Source organism: Opisthorchis viverrini (genome assembly GCF_000715545.1).
Source record: "Opisthorchis viverrini unplaced genomic scaffold opera_v5_89, whole genome shotgun sequence".
In the NCBI taxonomy this organism is placed as follows: Eukaryota; Metazoa; Platyhelminthes; class Trematoda; order Opisthorchiida; family Opisthorchiidae; genus Opisthorchis; species Opisthorchis viverrini.
The window spans coordinates 1,336,536-1,343,545 of NW_008751744.1; positions in this window are offsets into that span (position 1 = coordinate 1,336,536).

The window sequence follows — 7,010 nt, forward strand, 5'->3', positions numbered from 1 at the left end:
ACCGCTGCAAGCACTTAGAGAGTGGGTTGCATTCCGATGCCATTTTGAAAATGGGGTTGATGTCAACCCATATTTTTATTCTGCAGAACATAAATTTGAGGACAGGTGTGGGTTGAAGGGAGAACCATGAAAACAGGTGTGTTCCCGATTCATTCTGTGGATGAAGAGAGTTTTCACTCTTAAAAGCATGGTATTGCACTGGAAGTCAACTATTCAGGAAAGCCGAAAAGCACCACACAGTTATTTTGTTTTCGACGGAAACCAACAACAGATGGGCTTTACATTTCTCCATGAAGATTTAAATACCATAGCCTGGGAATGGGAGCACAAACATTTGACCATTCATCTGTGTGTTGACGCCCTGCGGAAGAAATAACTTGCATTTAGACAGACAATCCCACCGCCCCTGAATGTAGCCACCCAAGAGGTCGATCAAGAAGATTTGGTTCGAACATTATGACTTAACCCTTTGAGAAACCCATACACGTAGAAACGGGTAATCAATTATTCGAATGAGAGGTCAAATTCACATTCGGAGGGCCGCGGGGCCTGATCTCTCTAGAACTTCGCGAGCTACGCACTAGTGGCGATTCCCGACATATACAATACAAATGTACATTGCTCTTCAACTTTTCACCATAGTTTGGACTTTTCGTAGAATTAAAATCGTCCAGATGGCCTTTTATTGAAAGAACGGTTATTCAGGTCGCCAACTCAATAAATCAAATCCCACTTTCAATCCCAGCATGAAGAGAATGGTCACTTTTGAATGACCCGATTTCGAACAATTCCAAAATTCGAGATTGTTGACAGTTGTGAATGTTTGTTTTACTTCCAAATAGCACATCAGGTGGTCTGCATTTTCCTTTTTACCAAATTCCAGTTCTCCCAATTCGCCACAATATTTTTTTCATATTACCTAGAGGCGCTCCGAACCAACAGTCAATTGGTTTTGTCCAACACCGATATTTGTTCGAATAGTTTGATGTTTGTTGATATAGCCGGACGATCGAAGTACCTACACACCTGTGGTTGTTGAATTCAGCGACAACAACAGTGTGGTGATTCATGAATGAATGAATGCACATGACATAGTGATCAATACACCGAATGACCAGACCGCAACCAGATGTTGCCTAGTTTACAGACAGACGTCCAACCCGTTTGTTAAAGTTCGGCCTGAAACCTAGGCCATATACGGTAAGGTCACTATAGTTTTTCTGGATGACTCGGATCGTTGCGTCCGTCCATTTACAGCGGATATGTACGTACATTAACCGGTATTTCTCCATCTACAACTGCCAATGAGGACATCGTATTCAAATATATATGTATTGATTCCCTCTGGAAGGATCATCCATGGGAGAGAAATAAATCGTTCTCTTGTGCATTGGTTCCCCACCTCAGATGAGATTCATCCTTTTTTATTATGACGAAATTTATTCAACACCGGGTCATTCGACCTCGTCATAGTTGTTCCACTCGGCCTATACACTAAAACCCATTGGATATGCACGTGTGTATGAATCAATCTTTGTGAAACACATTGTATAACGAGAAGTTTGACACTTTCTGGGAGTCTATAAACAACTTGAAAAGAAGGCCAATTTCGTTCTTATTTCAGGATCAAAAGCAACCAACATTTGCCTTGCACTTGCACATTAATCTCGGCGCATTAGTGCACATGTCGATGTGAGGACAGCAAAAATGCCATCGTAATATGAAGAAATGTAATGCTGAAATTTACTAATTTTGCACTAATTCACTGATGGGCTATTTAAACTGCACCTCAGTCGGTGCAATAGTGTACTGCTGAGTCAGGAGGCAGCAAGGAGACAAGCCAAATTCAAGCCTTGCTACAGCGGTTCTATCAAATTTTTACCTTTTGTTTTAACAAGAAACGCTCCATCATTTTACATTTCAACTGTATATCCAGTATAGCTTTCTCCAATTTCGAGGCCAACTTTACCAAATTCTTTCACATTCTATAAGCCTTTGAAATTATTCGCGAAATGAACTGAATCGGAGCATTCACAAATCGAATGGCATCGGTTGCCCTCGAAGTGTTACAATTCATGTTACAATTTTTCCATTCCCCCCATACGGGAATGACAATTTATCTCTCCCACTATTCCAATTTTGAGGCTGTTAAAGATTCCCCGACGGTTCCAGACGAATTCATTTCCAATTCGCACGAAATGTCCGAAATTTACATTGCATAAAGACAACCGTTCCTCGGATGACACTTTCACATTTAAGCTGCTTTTGATCATCCAAACTAATCCAATACACACATCAACCTCTCATTAAACAGCTCGACTGTTCTTCTACTCAGCTTCCTTTGACGCCCGAATGAATAGAATTCAATAAAACGAAATATGTTTGAGGCTGCTGTGTCATCTTGTTCATTCCTCAGCGATCCAGGTTAGTTGGAGGTGGAAGGAGATCAACTGGCTCCCTGTACTTTCTGTGGAGTTTTTGAAGTGTGACCGAAGAATGCTTTTAGGTGCAGTTATCTGGTTGATCGGAAGGTTTCGACCTTGTCTGAATAAAAATCACCCTCGGTATACATCCATAAATTTTCAGTCCAGAATTATTTAATATGCGGAATTCTCTCCACAGAGGAATCATCACACCTGTTCAACAGTTCTCATACTGCTTGAATGCTCGATTGAGCATGGTTCTCAAAATTTCATTCCTTGGTTCTGTTTCTGCGTCACTGTGAATTGCATAAAATAAGTAGAATAAGTTTATACCAACGGCATTTCATTACAAAATCAAGGCCGGAGACGGAATGTGGAGAGAGAGAAGACAGGCTGTTTTTTGGTCGTACTCAAAACCAAGCAGCACGATGCATCTTGACATTGCATTTTTAAACGACGGATTAAGCTTGTTACTCATCTTGGTCGGTTTTACTCGAATAAAAAAGATGATAAACAGGTGATCTTTACATCATCAGTGCGCAGTTGAGTGGGTACTTCTTCCTTGCCTGCGTGCGTAATCTTCACATTTTCACTTTGGTGAGCAACATCAAGAGAGCCGAAGATCACCCGAAAAGACAGTTAGATAAGTAATAGTTTGTGCGATTCACCCCCAAAATACTAAACAGTTCACGTTCTCTCCAGGCAAAAAAGAGTGTTTCCTTAGGTTTTTTTGTCAGTTTTAATTTTCTTTGAATTTTCGAACCGTCCTGGACTTTTCTAGGACCGTTACCCTGAAAACCAAAGGTTAGTAGTAAAACTTCAGCTAAGTTTGGTTGTTGGTCTGTTCGCCGAGCTTGGCAGTTGGATTGCAAACGTTTCATCACCAATCGAGGTGACATCGTCAGTGCAGGGTTGAGTGGATGAAATCCTCCTCTTCTGTCTGTGATTATATAGCTTCTAAACAGTACCCGGTAGCTCTGGAAACGGTCATCGTCGTGGTCCAGAACTACCAAATACTGTTTAGAAGCTATATAATCGCAGGCAGAAGAGGAGGAATTCACCCACTCAACCCTGCACTGACGATGTCACCTCGATTGGTGATGAAACGTTTGCAATCCAACTGCCAAGCTCGGCGAACAGACCAACAACCAAACAGCGCACCCGACCTACCTACATTCCACAACATTGCTAATTCAGCTAAGTCTTCAATGGAACTGACTGTCGACCTCCTGTTTTAGAATAGCGCCACCTGTATGAGCTAGGTCAGCGTTCGTTGCTGAGTACAGCCAGTTTCAGATCCCTACATGATCATTTTTTCCTCCCGGTTAGTTGGACGACACGTTTGTTATCGGTATTTTGGGTATTTTGGGTGACCAGAACGATTTCCTAAGCTGAGTTTTGACAGACTGTACCCTGTCGCAAGATGTTCCATAGTGAAAAGTTTTTCTCAGGAGGGAACTGAAGATAATCATTCTCTATTTAAAGGTTTCTTCCAGTCCAAAGTCAAGGTAGTACACGATCAAAATCCAAGAAACATTTCATAGCCTTAAACTCCTTGTTTGACAGCTCTAGCTGTTCACATCTCATTAAGACTAATACCATGGTCTTGGCGGTAAAATAACCGACTTTTCAACGTTGAATGGCCAATCAGCGGAAAAAATAACTTGAAACTATCTGGCGCGCAATGGCACCAAGCACTGGCGACTAGCTGTCTGCATGACGAATTTTCTTACCATATTACAGTGACTGCGATAAGGAAAGATCTTCTTTAAAGAGAAATATTTGCTTGATTGAAGACTTTCCTCAGATATTAAGTTCTTCAGAGTTGGGTCCATTTCAGATACCAAGAGCAAAAGAGTAGGAGAAAACGGCGAACAAAAAACCTGCTGATAAATTGGTGTCTTTTGCGGTTTTTCTTTGTCGCCAAAAGTGGTCGGATTGAAAACAGCGGGACAGCCTTCACATTTTGGTGGCCGAAATCAAGCAACAACTACGATGGAGTTCACTCACTAACCGCCATTGTACAAAAGTGCGTCTTGGAAATAAATTGGTGCTTTTTGTGATGAGTACACAGTGTGTGTGGAAAAATTACGACGAATCGATAATAGTAACTGACCCTCCGCCGGGTGGCGCTACCTGCGCAAAAAAACATTAATAATCCGTAAGCTTAGAGCACACGGTTTGCAGCTTGGAGAAAGTAAGTAAAAATTTGAAAATGATGCTTTTATTGGCGAGAATCACAACAGTATCAAGTGTAGATGTTACTTGTAACATCTATTTTGGCTAAAAGGTTAAAATAACGCGGCCACCAGAGCCGATAGATGAGAGAAGCGAGAGCGAATACCTGTGATACACTAAAGGAACTCTTGGCGGTACAAGACTTCAAACAGTATCTTATACTATGAGAACAAACCCCTTCACAAAGAACCTTCCAGGAGGCGACGATTTTATCGCACGTAAATAAGAACGGAGGCTCTGATTTTGCCAAACACCAGCTCTACTTAACGGAGAGTATGCACAGAGGGACGTGGGACTCAAACAAATAACAGTTTCTAGGATTTTCCAGAAAAGTGCATCCGCTCGGTGTCTCGTACTGCACCTGAACGAATGAGGAATGTCAGGGCGATGGGACAAGTTGTCGTACGCGGATATCTGATGTTCCAATTCGGAGCACGAGCTGCACACCCAATCAGCATAAAATGCTCAACTGAAACATCGGTTATCACTGATACGTGGGTGGAAATTTTGCCCACAGGCCGATCTTTTGCTTGTCTGTCTAACTAATCTCAATAACCAGCCGATCTGGTGATCAGTTTTAGAAATTCTGGAACCCATGGAAGTGCCAGGAGACTCGATGAACCCTTAACACAGTTTAATGGGACATCAATATCAATATCAGTAATTCTGGAATATCAATGAGTTTTCGTCCAGAATATTCGGATCTCAGCTGAAAAATTGCGCTGTGAATGAGGTCAGTCTAAAGTATATAAGGCACTGTAGTCACAGATCGCCAGTACATGCCTCACGAATTTCAAGACGACCCGAGTCTTCCCTTTTAAACACAATTCGACCGCGGTTGGATAATTAGTAGCGTGATTTACTGAGCATATGGTTCCATATATTCTCCAGCTGGGTGGTTCAACTCACTTATTTTTACGTGAACTGATTTCCCTAGAGAGTCCTCTCTCACTTCGTGAAAGGTTGCCCGGTCAGAAATGGGCTTTCTGCACCAGGGCACTGGTATTCACTCTAAACATTCCCCATTCCTTGGGGAGAAGGTTTGGAATTCTTCACTTCATCCGAACCAAATGCCCTACACAAATCATTTCAACCAGGTCAAAGTTGTATGATGGTTGTTATATATTTATGGAAGTGTTAACTGATGATCCTATCTTCTTACTGAACTGGACAAGAGCGGTCAGCCTGACACGAGACCTTATTTGAATATAGTTGCCAGAACAATACTTTGCACCTACCTTATGAGTAGTAATGAAACGCGCTGTGATGTCTTGTTCCAGGTCAAATACACAACGACGCTTGTGTAGCTCATTCGGTAGAAGAATGTTATAGACTGGATTCAGGAATGATTCATCTGAGTCTCTCATTAAAACCAAACCAATTTTAAAGTGATTACTCACTGCAGGATATTGGAATTCGGTGTTTAAACGAGAAATATTAATGACAGAGCTTCACACACTAGGTTAACCAAAATTATCTCAAGAAGTAAAAAATCAATAGTGAGATGCCCAGTGTCTTCAGCGACCTTATGAGTAATGTCAAAACGATGGTGACTAATGCGAACTCGGCCAGCAATCGGTTGCCATGCTTTGTTTTTCCCTCTGCTTCAGCTTGCGTCAAACGAATGCTAGTCCAGGATTTTGCAACGCTTATTTATCTGCTAATTTTAGTTGAGTACAGTGAAGAGCTATTGCCCACCAAAACGAGTTAGTGTACCAGCGGTGCCGATAACAGTTCGTTTAAAATGATGTATTCATGTAGACGAAATGAATAAATCCCTACGGAGGAATGAATAGTCGTTCGAGAAGCCAGAAACTGTTCTCCCCGGTCCTGGTGGACTTGTTTGCCTTGCGAGAGATCTCAACGCGAACAAATTCCTAGCATCCTTGTGGGTTTTGCCCTAGAAAGAGAAAGTAATGTGACTGAAAACCATGAGTAATCTGCATAGAATGAAAAAACGTCTTATAAATTTCTTGGCCTCCTATCAGACAAGTTGCTACTCGAGAGAGAGAGAGAGAGGTCAACAGCGAAGCAGTGCTTGAGGACTGAGTAGCGCCACATTCTAAGTGCAGGTTAGGTCTAGGACAAGCAGTCGATCGAAGAATAACGACAGGTGCAGTCTGAAGCCCTGTTAATCACCTTATTGCAAAAATGACAAATCAACCACGCCGTTTCTACAAGGCACCCTTCTGGCAAACGAGAATGAATGGACGATTAATTGGGCTAGTTTCTCTTGTGGATTTTTCTGTCAAACTCTGCATTTGCTGCCTTTACCGCCATTCTCTGAGCTAGATCGTATATGCAAGAAAAAATCGTTCAGCTATAGCGCCTTTTTAGTGTCCAGCTGCC